This window comes from Phocoena phocoena, chromosome 2, assembly GCF_963924675.1.
Source record: "Phocoena phocoena chromosome 2, mPhoPho1.1, whole genome shotgun sequence".
Classification (NCBI taxonomy): domain Eukaryota; kingdom Metazoa; phylum Chordata; class Mammalia; order Artiodactyla; family Phocoenidae; genus Phocoena; species Phocoena phocoena.
In genome coordinates, this window is record NC_089220.1 from 87987397 (window position 1) to 88004170 (window position 16774).

General features: G+C 39.1%; 1 non-coding gene across 1 annotated transcript; it reads left to right on the plus strand.

The window, feature by feature from the left end:
* Positions 1–6985: 6985 nt before the first annotated feature.
* Positions 6986–7089, plus strand: LOC136119473 (U6 spliceosomal RNA). The gene has a single exon (XR_010655475.1). It is a non-coding gene; the product is annotated as a U6 spliceosomal RNA (small nuclear RNA).
* Positions 7090–16774: the final 9685 nt, after the last annotated feature.

Sequence of the window (16774 nt, forward strand, 5' to 3'; positions counted from 1 at the left end):
GACAGACTCTAGGTCCATCCACCTCATTACAAATAGTTCAATTTCGTTTCTTTTTATGGCTGAGTAATATTCCATTGAATACATGTGCCACATCTTCTTTATCCATTCATCTGTTGATGGACACTTAGGTTGCTTCCATGTCTGGGCTATTGTAAATAGAGCTGCAATGAACATTTTGGTACATGACTCTTTTTGAATTATGGTTTTCTCAGGGTATATGCCCTGTAGTGGGATTACTGGGTCATATGGTAGTTCTATTTGTAGTTTTTTAAGGAACCTCCATACTGTTCTCCATAGTGGCTGTATCAATTCACATTCCCACCAGCAGTGCAAGAGTGTTCCCTTTTCTCCACACCCTCTCCAGCATTTATTGTTTGTAGATTTTTTGATGGTGGCCATTCTGAAAGGTGTGAGATGATATCTCATTGTAGTTTTGATTTGCATTTCTCTAATGATTAACGATGTTGAGCATTCTTTCATGGGTTTGTTGGCAGTCTGTATATCTTCTTTGGAGAAATATCTATTTAGGTCTTCTGTCCATTTTTGGATTGGGTTGTTTGTTTTTTTCATATTGAGCTGTATGAGCTGCTTGTATATTTTGGAGATTAATCCTTTGTCAGTTGCTTCATTTGCAAATATTTTCTCCCATTCTGAGGGTTGTCTTTTCATCTTGTTTATGGTTTCCTTTGCTGTGCAAAAGCTTTGAAGTTTCATTGGGTCCCATTTGTTTTTTTTTGTTTTTATTTCCATTTCTCTAGGAGGTGGGTCAAAAAGGATCTTGATGTGATTTATCTCATAGAGTGCTCTGCCTATATTTTCCTCTAAGAGTTTGATAGTTTCTGGCCTTACATTTAGGTCTTTAATCCATTTTGAGCTTATTTTTGTGTATGGTGTTAGGGAGTGATCTAATCTCATACTTTTACATGTACCTGTCCAGTTTTCCCAGCACCACTTATTGAACAGGCTGTCCTTTCTCCACCGTACATTCCTGCCTCCTTTATCAAAGATAAGGTGACCATATGTGCGTGGGTTTATCTCTGGGCTTTCTATCTTGTTCCATTGATCTATCTTTCTGTTTTTGTGCCAGTACCATACTGTCTTGATTACTGTAGCTTTGTAGTATAGTCTGAAGTCAGGGAGCCTGATTCCTCCAGCTCCGTTTTTCATTCTCAAGATTGCTTTGGCTATTCGGGGTCTTTTGTGTTTCCATACAAATTGTGAAATTTTTTGTTCTAGTTCTGTGAAAAATGCCAGTGGTAGTTTGTTAGGGATTGCATTGAATCTGTATATTGCTTTGGGTAGTAGAGTCATTTTCACAATATTGATTCTTCCAATCCAAGAACATGGTATATCTCTCCATCTATTTGTATCATCTTTAATTTCTTTCATCAGTGTCTTATAATTTTCTGCATACAGGTCTTTTGTCTCCTTAGGTAGGTTAATTCCTAGATATTTTATTCTTTTTGCTGCAACCATAAACGGGAGTGTTTTCTTGATTTCACTTTCAGATTTGTCATCATTAGTGTATAGGAATGCCAGAGATTTCTGTGCATTAATTTTGTATCCTGCTACTTTACCAAATTCATTGATTAGCTCTAGTAGTTTTCTGGTAGCATCTTTAGGATTCTCTATGTATAGTATCATGTTATCTGCAAACGGTGACAGCTTTATTTCTTCTTTTCTGATTTGAATTCCTTTTATTTCCTTTTCTTCTCTGATTGCTGTGGCTAAAACTTCAAAAGCTATGTTGAATAAGAGCAGTGAGAGTGGGCAACCTTGTCTCGTTCCTGGTCTTAGTGGAAATGCTTTCAGTTTTTCACCATTGAGGATGATGTTGGCTGTGGATTTGTCATATATGGCCTTTATTATGTTGAGGAAAGTTCCCTCTATGCCTACTTTCTGCAAGGTTTTTATCATAAATTGGTGCTGAATTTTGTCAAAAGCTTTCTCTGCATCTATTGAGATGATCATATGGTTTTTCTCCTTCAATTTGTTAATATGGTGTATCACGTTGATTGATTTATATATATTGAAGAATCCTTGCATTCCTGGAATAAACCCCACTTGATCATGGTGTATGATCCTTTTAATGTGCTGTTGGATTCTGTTTGCTAGTATTTTGTGGAGGATTTTTGCATCTATGTTCATCAGTGATATTGGCCTGTAGTTTTTTTACTTTGTGACATCCTTGGCTGGTTTTGGTATCAGGGTGATGGTGGCCTCGTAGAATGAGTTTGGGAGTGTTCCTCCCTCTGCTATATTTTGGAAGAGTTTGAGAAGGATAGGTGTTAGCTCTTCTCTAAATGTTTGATAGAATTCACCTGTGAAGCCATCTGGTCCTGGGATTTTGTCTGTTGGAAGATTTTTAATCACAGTTTCAATTTCAGTGCTTGTGATTGGTCTGTTCATATTTTCTATTTCTTCCTGATTCAGTCTTGGCAGGTTGTGCATTTCTAAGAATTTGTCCATTTCTTCCAGGTTGTCCATTTTATTGGCATAGAGTTGCTTGTAGTAATCTCTCATGATCTTTTGTATTTCTTCAGTGTCAGTTGTTACTTCTCCTTTTTCATTTCTAATTCTATTAATTTGAGTCTTCTCCCTTTTTTTCTTGATGAGTCTGGCTAATGGTTTATCAATTTTGTTTATCTTCTCAAAGAACCATCTTTTAGTTTTATTGATCTTAGCTATCGTTTCCTTCATTTCTTTTTCATTTATTTCTGATCTGATTTTTATGATTTCTTTCCTTCTGCTGACTTTGGGGGGTTTTTTGTTCTTCTCTCTCTAATTGTGTTAGGTGCAAGGTTAGGTTTTTTATTCGAGATGTTTCCTGTTTCTTAAGGTAGGATGGTATTGCTATAAACTTCCCTCTTAGAACTTCCCTCTTAGAACAGCTTTTGCTGCATCCCATAGGTTTTGGGTCATCGTGTCTCCATTGTCATTTGTTTTTAGGTATTTTTAATTTCCTCTTTGATTTCTTCAGTGATCACTTCGTTATTAAGTAGTGTATTGTTTAGCCTCCATGTGTTTGTATTTTTTACAGGTCTTTTCCTGTAATTGATATCTAGTCTCATAGCATTGTGGTCGGAAAAGATACTTGATACAATTTCAATTTTCTTAAATTTACCAAGGCTTGATTTGTGACCCAAGATATGATCTATCCTGGAGAATGTTCCATGAACACTTGAGAAAAAGTGGATTCTGTTGTTTTTGGATGGAATGTCCTATAAATATCAATTAAGTCCATCTTGTTTAATGTATCATTTAAAGCTTGTGTTTCCTGATTTATTTTCATTTTGGATGATCTGTCCATTGGTGAAAGTGGGGTGTTAAAGTCCCCTACTATGAATGTGTTACTGTCAATTTCCCCTTTTATGGCTTTTAGTATTTGCCCTATGTATTGAGGTGCTCCTATGTTGGGTGCATAAATATTTACAATTGTTATATCTTCTTCTTGGATCGATCCCTTGATCATTATGTAGTGTCCTTCTTTGTCTCTTCTAATAGTCTTTATTTAAAAGTCTACTTGGGGACTTCCCTGGTGGCACAGTGGTTGAGAGTCCGCCTGCCGATGCAGGGGACACGGGTTCGTGCCCTGGTCTGGGAGGATCCCACATGCCACAGAGCGGCTGCGCCCATGAGCCATGGCCACTGAGGCTGCGTGTCCAGAGTCTGTTGCTCCGCAACGGGAGAGGCCACAACAGTGAGAGGCCCACGTACCGCAAAAAAAAAAAAAAAAAAAAAGTCTATTTTGTCTGATATGAGAATTGCTACTCCAGCTTCTTTTGGTTTCCATTTTCATGGAATATCTTTTTCCATCCCCTCACTTTCGGTCTGTATGTGTCTCTAGGTCTGAAGTGGGTCTCTTGTAGACAGCATACATATGGGTCTTGTTTTTGTATCCATTCAGCCAGCCTGTGTCTTTTGGGTGGAGCATTTAATCCATTTACATTTAAGGTAATTATTGATATGTATGTTCCTATTCCCATTTTCTTAATTGTTTTGGGTTCGTTATTGTAGGTGTTTTCCTCCTCTTGTGTTTCTTGCCTAGAGAAGTTCCTTTAGCATTTGTTGTAAAGCTGGTTTGGTGGTGCTGAACTCTCTCAGCTTTTGCTTGTCTGTAAAGGTTTTAATTTCTCCATCAAATCTGAATGAGATCCTTGCTGGGTAGAGTAATCTTGGTTGCAGGTTTTTCTCCTTCATCACTTTAAATATATCCTGCCAGTCCCTTCTGGCTTGCAGAGTTTCTGCTGAAAGATCAGCTGTTAACCTTATGGGGATTCCCTTGTGTGTTATTTGTTGTTTTTTCCTTGCTGGTTTTAATATTTTTCCTTTGTATTTAATTTTTGACAGTTTGATTAATATGTGTCTTGGTGTATTTCTCCTTGGATTTATCCTGTATGGGACGCTCTGTGCTTCCTGGACTTGATTAACTATTTCCTTTCCCATATTAGGGAAGTTTTCAACTATAATCTCTTCAAATATTTTCTCAGTCCCTTTCTTTTTCTCTTCTTCTTCTGGAACCCCTATAATTCGAATGTTGCTGTGTTTAATGTTGTCCCAGATGTCTCTGAGACTGTCCTCAGTTCTTTTCATTCTTTTTTCTTTATTCTGCTCTGCAGTAGTTATTTCCACTATTTTATCTTCCAGGTCATTTATCCATTCTTCTGCCTCAGTTATTCTGCTATTGATCCCATCTAGAGTATTTTTAATTTCATTTATTGTGTTATTCATTGTTGCTTGTTTCATCTTTAGTTCTTCTAGGTCCTTGTTAAATGTTTCTTGCATTTTGTCTATTCTATTTCCAATATTTTGGATAATCTTTACTATCATTATTCTGAATTCTTTTTCAGGTAGACTGCCCATTTCCTCTTCATTTGTTAGGTCTGGTGGGTTTTTATCTTGCTCCTTCATCTGCTGTGTGTTTTTCTGTCTTCTCATTTTGCTTATCTTACTGTGTTTGGGGTCTCCTTTGTGCAGGCTGCAGGTTCGTAGTTCCCGTCGTTTTTGGTGTCTGTCCCCAGTGGCTAAAGTTGGTTCAGTACCACATTATATTTATCTATTCATCAGTTGATGGATGTGTATAGTTTTCATTTTGGGCTATTATGAATAATGCTTTTATGAACATTTGCGTACAAGTTTTTTTGTGAATGTATTTTTCATTGATCATGGATGTATATCTAGGAGTCGAATCACTATATCATATGTTAACTCCATGGTTAACATTCTGAGGAACTGGCAAACTGTTTTCCAAAGTGGCTATACGAGTTTTACATTCCCACCAGCAATGTGTGAGGGTTCCAGTTTCTTCACATCCTCATCAACACTTGTAAGTCCATTGTTTTTGATCATATCCATCCTAGTGGGTGTGACATGGTATCTCACTGTGGTTTTAATTTGCATTGCCCCAGTGACTAATGACGTTGATCGTCTTTACATGTGCGTATTGGCCATTTGTACGTCATCTTTGGGTCACCTCAGTCTTAGGACAGATAAAAATTAAAATACCTTTATTTAGAGTGGAACTGATGCCTGTTTATAGGAACCAACAGCATTCTTTCAAGTGAGGCCAAATTAATAGTTGTTTAAAAATGCAAAGGGGAAATACTTCTTTAAATATATAGCATAGGACTCTGGTGTTAAAAACACACTTTTATCTTCAAAAAGTTACAAAAATTAACCTCAAAGCTAAGTGATTTCTCTTAAGGAAAGCTAAGGAAATTTCTCTTTTAGAGCAGAAAAATAAACAGTAACTACTGCTCACATCAAGAATTAAACAATGGGCTTGTAAGAGACATTACCACCAATATTCCTATTTTTGGAGGAGCCTCTGAGACTTGCTTAGGACTTAGTAGATAATGTAACAAATCTGCTGTTTCGAAAAAGATAAAGTTATCATTTTAATATTAATGAACCCACAGAGAAAAACTCAGTTCACATGAAAGATAAAGTATAAGCGGAGGGGGACTATCATACAGCCCTGCCCCTGACAATGCTCAATTAATATTTGTTGACTGAATTAATTTGAAAATAACTTCCACTCTACTTAATAATAGCTACTATTTACTGAGTGCTTAAATGTGCCAGATTAAGAGCTTCATGTATGTTATCTTATTCACTCATCTATGAGGAAGTATTCTTTTTATTTTAAATAAGGACAAATTTTATTTATTAATTTATTTTTAAATTTTATTTATTGATTGATTGATTTTTGGCTGAGTTGGGTCTTCGCTGCTGTGCGCAGGCTTCCTCTAATTGCAGCGAGGAGGGCTACACTTCGTGCGCGGGCTTCTTATTGCTGTGGTTTCTCTTGTTGCGGAGCACGGGCTGTAGGCGCACGGGCTTCAGTAGTTGCAGCACGTAGGCTCAGTAGTTGTGGCTCATGGGCTGTAGAGCGCAAGCTCAGTATTTGTGGTGCACGGGCTTAGTTGCTCCGGGCATGTGGGATCTTCCCAGACCAGGGATGTGTCCCCTGCATTGGCAGGCAGATTCTTAACCACTGCGCCACCAGGGAAGTCCTGAGGAGGTATTCTTAAAAGAATCTCAAATCTCATGTAGATGAAGAAATTAAGCCTTAGGGAGGTTAAATAAATTGCCCAACATCAAACAGCTGCCAAGTGACTGACAGAGGCAAATTCAAACGCAGGCACAGACTTCAAAGCCTGTGCCCTTACCTCTCATACCTCTTGATTTTCTCCAGATTCTCAGGGAAATACGTATTGCAACACAAGGTATATGTGTAATCCAACTACTTTCAATATCAGATACTCTCCTGTAAGCTTCATGTTGTGTCACATGCTTCCATTTATCCTTCAGGATATCTGAGTGTTTCTTCTGGGAGTTATTTATCAGATAACTGCCCTTCTTAGGATAACACTGTACCTATAAAGATTGCGTGGTAGAGTCTTTGACAAATTGAACTTCTACAGGTCAGCTATAGCTGAATGCCAAAGACAGGGAAAGACCAGAACATAGTATGAGCACTCCAATGCTTGCTACGGCAGCATGTATACTAAAATTGGAACAATACAGAGATTAGCATGGCCCCTGCACAAGGATGACACGCAAATTCATGAAGCGTTCCATATTTTTATGTAAAAGAATGAAATTAGAACATTCTCTAACACCATACACAAAAATAAACTCAAAATGGATTAAAGACCTAAATGTTAAGACCGGATACTATAAAACTCTTAGGGGAAAACATAGGCAGAACACTCTCTGACATAAATCGCAGCAAGATCTTTTCTGATCCACCTCCTAGAGTAATGAAAATAAAAACAAGGATAAACAAATGGGACCTAATGAAACTTAAAAGCTTTGCACAGCAAAGGAAAGCATAAAGTATGGGCACTCTAAACAAGCACAGGAATGGCTTAGGTGTTTTACTGAGAACTCTACAGAGGCAAGAGAAGGTATTTTAGCGTAGGTGTAGCTGTTGCCCCTGCACTTCAGTCAAAGAGGGGAGAACATCAGGAAGGGGATGGATGCTCCACAAGGGTCTATCCTATGGGGATGGTTCTGGAAATAGACTACATATTCATCCCCACTTGAATCCACCCTTAAGACTTTTCACAGGGGCTAAAATAGCTCCACTCACCCTGCTGAAAAAGGTGCCTCACATTTCCCTCTGAGTTGGCACTTCCCTTTCCTAACCCCACAGCCGCTAGCACCGGTGGTGCTGGCCAGGGGTGGGCCACATCTAGTCAGCACCCAAGAGTGAGGAAGGCATTTGGCCAATTCCAGAAATGGTGGAGAAGTTACTGAATCGCCATCATTAAGTTATATAATGTCAGTGCCACAAAGATTTCTTTGCCCATGAACAATTCCTGATTTTGCAGGAAATATCCTTGGATGCCTTAGTGGTGGGAGAGCAGCTTTCACTGGACCCTCAGCCTAAATTCCTCTCCCATTATTTTTTCAACCTTCTTCTTAACGCTGACTCCCTATTTTCACATCTGGCCTAGATCCTCAAAAAAAAAAAAAAAAAAAAGCTATGAAATAAGAAAGGGATTGAGTGGCCAACAACTAGCGGATGGGTTAGGAAATTAAAACACATTCAGCATTGGGCTCTTAAGTGAAAAAATAAAAAAATGTAATGAATACTTCTTAAATGAATGAATAAATTTAGGATTTAGAGTAAATAGATTTCATCATAGGATAAAACATGCAGCCACTAAGAAGAATGTTTACAGAGAATTTTAATAATGTAGGGCAATTCCTATGTCGTGATATTAAGAGGAAAAGAACAGAATATGAAATTATACATATAGTATGCTCTCAACCGTGATGAATACCTATGCATGTAAAATCCTGGAAAGAAATTCACTAAAATTTTAATAGTTATCATCCTTGGATAGAGGTATAATGGGTGTTCTTTATAATCTTCTTTCTGCTTTTAGCAACTTGTGCAGTTTTCTCTATGAGCCATTCTTACATTTATAATCAGGAAAAAAACCCATAAATGTCCATTTTTTCTTTAGAAGAAAAGGATTCTGTGTATACTGCAAAGAACTCTCTTACTGTCCCAGATGTTTTCCCTCACAGCCCCAGGAAAACTATAAACCCTGCTCTGGGAGAACACTTCCCATGGCTACCTGGCTCCTCTGTGTCCACACATGTGATGATCTGGCAGGACGCGGGGATTAGCATGGGAAGGCACGTCTGTCTGTTGTGCACTTTGCCCAGCTCTCTCAGATCTGTGCTTGCTGTTTCACTCCCATCTGTCTCACTTGTTGCTGGTGAGGAATTTCCCCAAATTATCACTCCCAGCAGAAGGCATTTCTCTAACTAGGCCCTGGGAAATGGAGACGTAACATTTGCCAGTTTTCTGTACTCCTCTCTCGGATTGGCTTGGGCAACATCCCAGGAGAAAGCACTTATCCCCACCCCCATCAAGATCATTTAAGTGGCAAAGCTCCCCCCACAGTCATGTCACGTTCTCACTAAAGAAAGCCCTGCCTAAATAGAATTATTCAGAATTTGCAAGCTTAGGGTCCAGGTAGGAGCCAATTTTGAATTTTTGCTTAGGAATCCTAAATTTCCATTTCTGCCAGGCTGTTCAGAATTTAAAAGCAAAGCTATATACTAAGACTGAGGATTGTAAGGCCTGAGCCACAGATGTTCAGACTTAAGATGGAAATGAAATGCTCTGAGAGGCATGAATGTTTAATGAGGCCTGATTTAGAAATGACGGGGTATGTAGCCCACACATGGCCTTTTCTAGAAAGTTATCTTGTTCATGTGAACGTTGACGCGTATCAACATTCCCCAGAGAGCGCATCTGCCACCTGAGACAATGTACTTCTCTGGCCCAGCTCTGTAGCAGCCGAATTACTGAGTCAACAACCAATGTATGGCTGGGAAAATCCAGTAATCCCAAATTCTCATACACAGCCAATTAAAATAAATGTTTACTACCATAGGACAGATTCCTCACTGACTCTGGTTAGATCAACTTGTAATGTTTCATTGTTGTCCTTGTTTCTCAGGTCCAAAGCCGTCTCTAGCCTCCACAGGCAGAGCGAAGCAATTCCTCCCTGAGTACCAGTGCACCTTGTTAATACCTCTTTTATAGCACTTGTTACATGCCTGTAACAGCTTGTTTCCAGATCTGTCTCTATCACCAGACTGAGACCTCTGGAGAGCAAGGGCTATAGGTTCTGTACCAGAGCACAGTGATTGCCACTTAATAAATGTCTGTGGAATTAATTGCCTAATCAAAATGTTCATTTTTTTCCCCTCTCAGAATCGGTACAGCACTTTAAACAATGTTTAACATATTTGAGAGAGGCATATTTATAGAATTTTAGAACCGGGAGGGACCTCACTTTGTCGATGGGATAACCACAGCTCAGAAAAGCCCAATGACCCATACGAATCCATCAAGTGTTGCTGAGATCAGTGCAATTTTCTTTGCGAGAGTTAAGTGAGCTTTAGGGAAATGGACTTTTATTTTACATTCTGGGAATTCAAATGTGTAAAACTTTAACTTCCAGGTTTAGCAAAATGGTGCTAACAGGCCTCAAGAAGTATTTTAAAGGTGGATAGTATAGGTTGGTGTTTGGCCCAAGTCTGCCCTCTAAACTTGCAGAAGATACTATCAAGAGAAATCTTACTTTAATGTGTTAAAACTATTCTCATGAGTTTGTGGGACATTTTATTTTTATCTTCCATTACAGGTTTTAGATTTATAGAAAAGTTACAAAGGTAGTACAGAGTTCCTGTATACCTGTCACCCAGTGTCAGTTCTCCCTAATGCTGTCATCTTACATTACCACGGTACATTTGTCAAAACTAAGGAACTGGGCTTCCGTGGTGGCGCAGTGGTTGAGAGTCCGCCTGCTGATGCAGGGGACACGGGTTCGTGCCCCAGTCTGGGAAGATCCCACATGCCGCGGAGCGGCTGGGCCCGTGAGCCATGGCCGCTGAGCCTGCGCGTCCGGAGCCTGTGCTCCGCAACAGGAGAGGCCACAACAGTGAGAGGCCCACGTACCGCAAAAAAACACAAAATAACTAAGGAACTAACACTGTGTATTCCTATTAATGAAACTCCAGACTTTATTCAGATTTCACCAGTTTTCCCACCAATGTCCTTTTTCCATTCCAGGATCCCATCCAGGATACCACATTATGTTTAGTTGTTGTGTCTTCTCTGGTCTGTGACAGTTTCTTAGTCTTTGCTCTATGACAGTTTGTTTGTTTTTAGTTTTTATTGGAGTATAGTTGATTTACAATGCTTTGTTCATTTCAGGTATACAGCAAAGTGAATCAGTTATACATATACATATATCCTTTCATTTTTAGATTCTTTTCCCATATAGGCCATTACAGTGTACTGAGCAGAGTTCCCTATGCTATATAATAGGTCCTTATTAGTTATCTATTTTATGTATAGTAGTGTGTATATGTCAATCCCAATCTCCCAATTTATCCCTCCCCCGCTTACCCCCTGGTAAATATAAGTTTATTTTCTACATCTGTGACTCCAGTTCTGTTTTGTAAATAAGTTCATTTGTAGCCTTTTTTTAGATTCCATATATAAGCGATATCATATATTTGTCTTTCCCTGACTTACTTCACTCAGTTTCTAGGTCCATCCTTGTTGCTGCAAGTGACATTATTCTGTTCTTTTTTATGGCTACCATGATAGTTTTGAAGAGTACTGTTGGGTATTTTGTAGATTGTCCCTCAAATTGGTTTGGTCTTATGTTTTCCTTGTGATTAGACTGGGGTTATGCATGTGTTTTTGGAAAGCATACCACAAATGCCAAGTGCCCTTCTCATCACATTACATCAGGAGGTAAATGATATCCCCATGCTATCGCTGGTGAGGTTAACCCTGATCACTTGGTGAAGGTGGTATGTGCCAGGTTTCTCCACTATAAAGTTAGTGTTTTTCCTTTCCATTCTCTATTCTTTAGAAGTGAGTCACTAGGACTGGCCTGGAAGGGAAGAGAGGTTTATCTTCATATAGTATTTGGAATTCTTTCATTAGGGAGATTTATCTCTTATCCTCCCTTTATTTATGGAGATTTTAGTTTAGTAGATAATAGCAATTCCTTGAATTTGTGGGAAGTTAAACTAAAATTATAACTGTATAAGACAGTAAGTTTGGGCCAATATAAAGTAAGCATATGGTGTTAGAATATGAATTTAAGAGATAAACACCTCTTTGGGGGACACCACCATGGCTGAGAGAGTTCACATCAATAAACTTTCCAGATTACTGAAATGTATTCCTTCAATCACCAAGAGCTTCTTTTTTTTTAATATATAAATTTCTCCCATTCTTCTGGCTGCCTTTCTACGGTATATCATATGCTTTTATCTTCTTGAACAGAATATCCTGAACAAAAATTTAGCCTTTTTACAAACATTGATCATGATACTGAAATTCACAGCAACGATGATGGTTAAACTTGATGACTGCTAAAGTTTTTTCCAATCCAAGTTTAACAACTATCAGACAAGATTAATAAAGTTACGTCCCCAAATAACCGAAAACTTCTTGTTTTAAACCTAAGGGTTTTACTTTGGGCTGGGGTACAGTGGTCTCAGCCTTACTTCTAGATCAGAGAGAAGCAACAAGTGTTCACACAAGAGCAGGCAGGACAGCTCATACAAATCACGCAGGGAGGTTGTTAAAAGCCAGGTTCTGATTCAGGCCTGAGATTCTGCATTTCTAACAACCTCCCAGGTGATGCCAGTGTTGCTGGTCCATAGATCATTCTTTGAGTGACAAGGACCCAGGGAACCCTACCTACCCAGCTCTGTAGTCTGGCTGTTGGCAAGGCTTTAGGAGGCCAGGAAGTTCCTGGGACGGGGCAGAACTTTTCTCTCATGCTGCAAAGAGCTTTGAATAGACATGGATCATTCACAAAGTACAGTCAGAGCTTAGAAAAAGAAGGAGCTAGGTGACAAAAATAAATAACTCATTCTTCTAAAATAAGCCAAAGGAGGGAAAGAGAATTCTCTTCCTTAAGAGAACTACTTTAGAGGCAAACAGGTCTTGGACTTTCTGGTTCCTTTGATGTTGAAAAGAAGCACCCAGACTACATCAAAAGGGCAATAAGCTAGTTTTTCATAAAGATCAGTTTTGTGGAGAGAGGTCCACTTCTAGAACTTGAGGCTTCTTATCCTAAAATTACACTTGAGGATTTTAGGATGACACTAATGTACATTTTATATGATTGCTTCTGTTTTCTTACAAACACAAGGTGGGTTTGTCTGTCCTTCAAGATCTAAGCCACAGCAGCCAAACCCTTAGTTGCTTTCAAATTAAGCTAATATGACGTATGGAATCTACTTATTTAAATCTAAAGTCATTCCTCACTATCCAAGGGGGATTGGCTTCAGGACCCCTGTGGATTCCAAAATCCATGGATGCTCAAGTCAGGGTTTCTTTCAAGCCCTAGTCTTTCACCACTCCATTTCCATAGCTCAGAAAGATATTTTGCATACATTTCAAAATGCTTATCCCTGTTTACAGTGTCATTAATAAAGCTGATTCTGCCAACTTGTGCCTAACCCTTGAGCAAGTTGCAGCTTTAACGTTATATCAAGTAATCATCAGAGGAAAAATAGCTGAGATTTGACCTCATTTCTTGAGTAGATATGTTTGTGGTTGTCAGCTAGCTAAGCTAGTGGTTTAGTTAATATTATACAGAGTTATTGCTAAACTCTTTTTTTTCCCCAGATAATGACGAAAAATCAAAGTTTATAGCATGAATTATTACCAGTTGATAAGATTCTGAATTTATCATACTAGGTAACAAATATTATATGAGTTGATTTAATTAATTAATTAATATATTTAAAATTTTTTGGCCACACTGCGAGGCATGTGGGATCTTACTTCCCCGAACAGGGTTCCAACCCGCACCCACTGCAGTGGAAGCACAGAGTCTTAACCACTGGACTACCAGGGAAGTCCCCTGAGTTGATTTTAGATGAAAAAATGACTCTGGTATCATTGACTGAATTATAAAAGGTAAAGAAGAAAAATGTTGACTGCTGCCTGAAGAAATTTAGCTTGGTAAATATATATCTAAGACAGCGGCAGGCACTATGGCAGGATGAGATGCAGTCAGCCTAGTAGTGGGAACATGGGCTCTAGAGCTGTACTTCCAGGTTTGATTCTGACTCTACCATTTGTTGGCTGTATGACCTTGTGAAGTTGTTTAAACCCTCTGGATCTCAGCTTTCTTGAATGTAACAGGAATAATACTAGTACATAACTCACAGAGTTGTTATTATGATTAAATAATATACGTAAAGCACCACTCACTACACGTTCGCTATTGTTATTCTTATTCATAGGAACTGGGGGACTTCCCTGGTGGCGCAGTGGTTAAGAATCCACCTGCCAATGCAAGGCACACAGGTTTGATCCCTGGTCTGGGAAGATCCCACATGCTGTGGAGCAACAAAGACCATGCGCCACAGCTACTGAAGCCCGCACGCCTAGAGTCCGCACTCGGCAACAAGAAAAGCCACCGCAATGAGAAGCACGTGCACCTCAACGAAGAGTAGCCCCCTCTCGCCACAGCTAGAGAAAGCCTGCGAGCAGCAACGAAGACACAGCGCAGCCAAAAATAAATAAATAAAATAAATTTATTTTAAAAAAATAGGAACTGAAATGGGGAGAAGGGGAACTAGTCAAGACAGGAAGGCAAGTGTGGCCACATTAAGAAAAAGATGCTGAGAGCAAGTTCAGAAATGGGGAAGATAATACTTTCCACATCTGCTTCCTACATCAGGTATTCTCTGGACGTGACTACAACACTCTTGTATATAACTCTTCACTATTTGCATGTGTGTTGTGTGTGTGTGTAATATTTCAAAGTGATTTCCTATATATCATTTCATTTGATTATCAGCCATCTAGGGAGGTAAAATCTCTTATGCAATCTAGCAAATACTGCTGACTCTCACAGTATGTGGGTAAGGCAAGCACAGGATGGACCCTCAGGGCACCAAAGTACAGTGCAGGAGAGCACAGTAGAGCATAACAGGCCATCCCTTCCCGTCTGGATTACCAGAGGTGTTGCTGGGCTCTTTATATGTCACTGGAGATGTAATGTGGGGTTATTTTCTTTCCCAAGATGACCTTATTGTACATTTCCTGAAAGCATTATATTTGGTGATCCTCACAGCTTCACATTCATCAAATATATTGGGTTGGCCAAAAAGTTTGTGCGAGTTTTTCTGTAAGATGTTACAGAACGAACTTTTTGGCCACCCCAATACTTCATGTTCCTTGGTAGTATGCATATTGTGCGTGCCTCACCCAGCCTTAGCTATGTATCAGAAAGTAGCCATTTAAAGCACTTTCTCTGTTTAGCCCTGAGAGATACTTGAATTGCTGTTTTGTTTTGTTTGTTTTTGCTATGATAGCAAGGCAATATCCTACAGAACAGTGCCACAAAAATATTTCAAATAGAATTAAGGGAACAGTAGAAATGACAATATGGTGATGATCAGAACATAATCTCTAGCTGAGTAATAGGAAACATGTGTCAGAGAAGTTATTGGCTTATTGTTATTAATTAAAACAATAATTAACATTGGCCACTTACCATGTGCCTGGCAGTATGCCAAGTGTTTTATGTGAATATAATCAACGTGATATTGCAATATGCCCAGCATATAGCAAACAGGAGGAGTTTAATAGATATTTGTTGAGTAAATCTGTGAGATAGGAATTACTTTTATCAATTTTACAAATGATGAAAATTAGGTTTAGAATTTTAAGCTTTGCCTAAGGTCACATAACTAATAAGTAACAAGTGAACCTAGCTGGTAAACTGAAATTTGATTGTAGCATAACATAGTGTAGTGGTTCAGAGTGGGAACCACAGAGCTAGTTTTGAATCCTAGCTCTGCTACTTACTGTGTGACCTTGGGGAAGTTACTTAGCCTTTCTGTGCCTCAGTTCCTTCATCTGTAAATTAGAAGTAATAATCCCAATCTCCCAAGGTTATTGGGAGGATTAAATGAGATCACACATGTAAAGCACTTAGAACTGTGGCCGGCACCCTCTAAATATAGCTATTACTGTTTAGTAGAGCCTTATATTACATACCAATAGAGTTTTCTACTTTTCAAAAGAAATTTTTATACATTATCTCATAACATCCTTATAAAATGGACAATAATCATTACAATTAAGACAATAGAATCTCATGGAGTATAATCAATAAAAATATTGAATCACTATGTTGTACACCTGAAACTAATATTCTAAATCAACTATACTTCAATTTAAAAAATAATATTATCTCACTTAATCCTCATAATAATCCATTTTATAGATTACAAGAATCAGGCTCAGAAAGGTTAAATGGATTGCTAAAGATCATACAGCAAGTAGTTAGGCCCTGTTGAGAAAAGGTAGAATGAAAGATTAAAGATAACACAGTGTCAACTCTTAAAGTAAGAAGGGAGTAGAGGGAAGACAGGGAGGAAAACAACTAGCTCATTCAAGGCATAATGAAGCCATGTAGTAAAAGGGGTGCAGGGCTTCCCTGGTGGCGCAGTGGTTGAGAGTCCGCCTGCCGATGCAGGGGTCGTGGGTTCGTGCCCCGGTCCGGGAGGATCTCACATGCCGCGGAGCGGCTGGGCCCGTGAGCCATGGCCACTGAGTCTGCGCGTCTGGAGCCTGTGCTCCACAACGGAAGAGGCCACAACAGTGAGAGGCCCGCGTACTGCAAAATAAATAAATAATAAAAATAAAAGTGGTGCAGGTTACATGCTGAGGAAAGCCAAAGGAAGAATTGATGAATTCTGTCTGGAGGTGGTATGTTTGCCTAGAATCCATCCCAGTGGCACCAAAGCAGGTCAGACACTGTTTCATGGCAATGAAACATATTGAGTCTGCTTGAAGTCAGAAAAGTTTGAGGGTCTGGGAGTAGCAGAGAAACATGGAAAGAAGTTTCCCAAAGAAAACTTTGAAAAATGCCTAAGCATTCATGACCACTCCCACACATTTTTGGACGTGGGAGGGAAACAGTGACCTTCATTTCAAAGGACAAATGAAGTATTCAGTACCGAGGATAACGTGAACAATGTGAGAAGTGAGTTATACATGGCCCGAGGCATGTAGAAATTATGTGAAAATAAGTAACTATATAGTCATCAGATTGTTTCATACACCTGGGTGTGAACCTTGGGAAAACCTAGAACCACAGTTGAGAACACTTCAAACTCAAATTTTACAGCCTTAGGGCTTATATGGTTCTGGACTCCCTCTAGTGGTTCAAACTTTGGTGCTTTA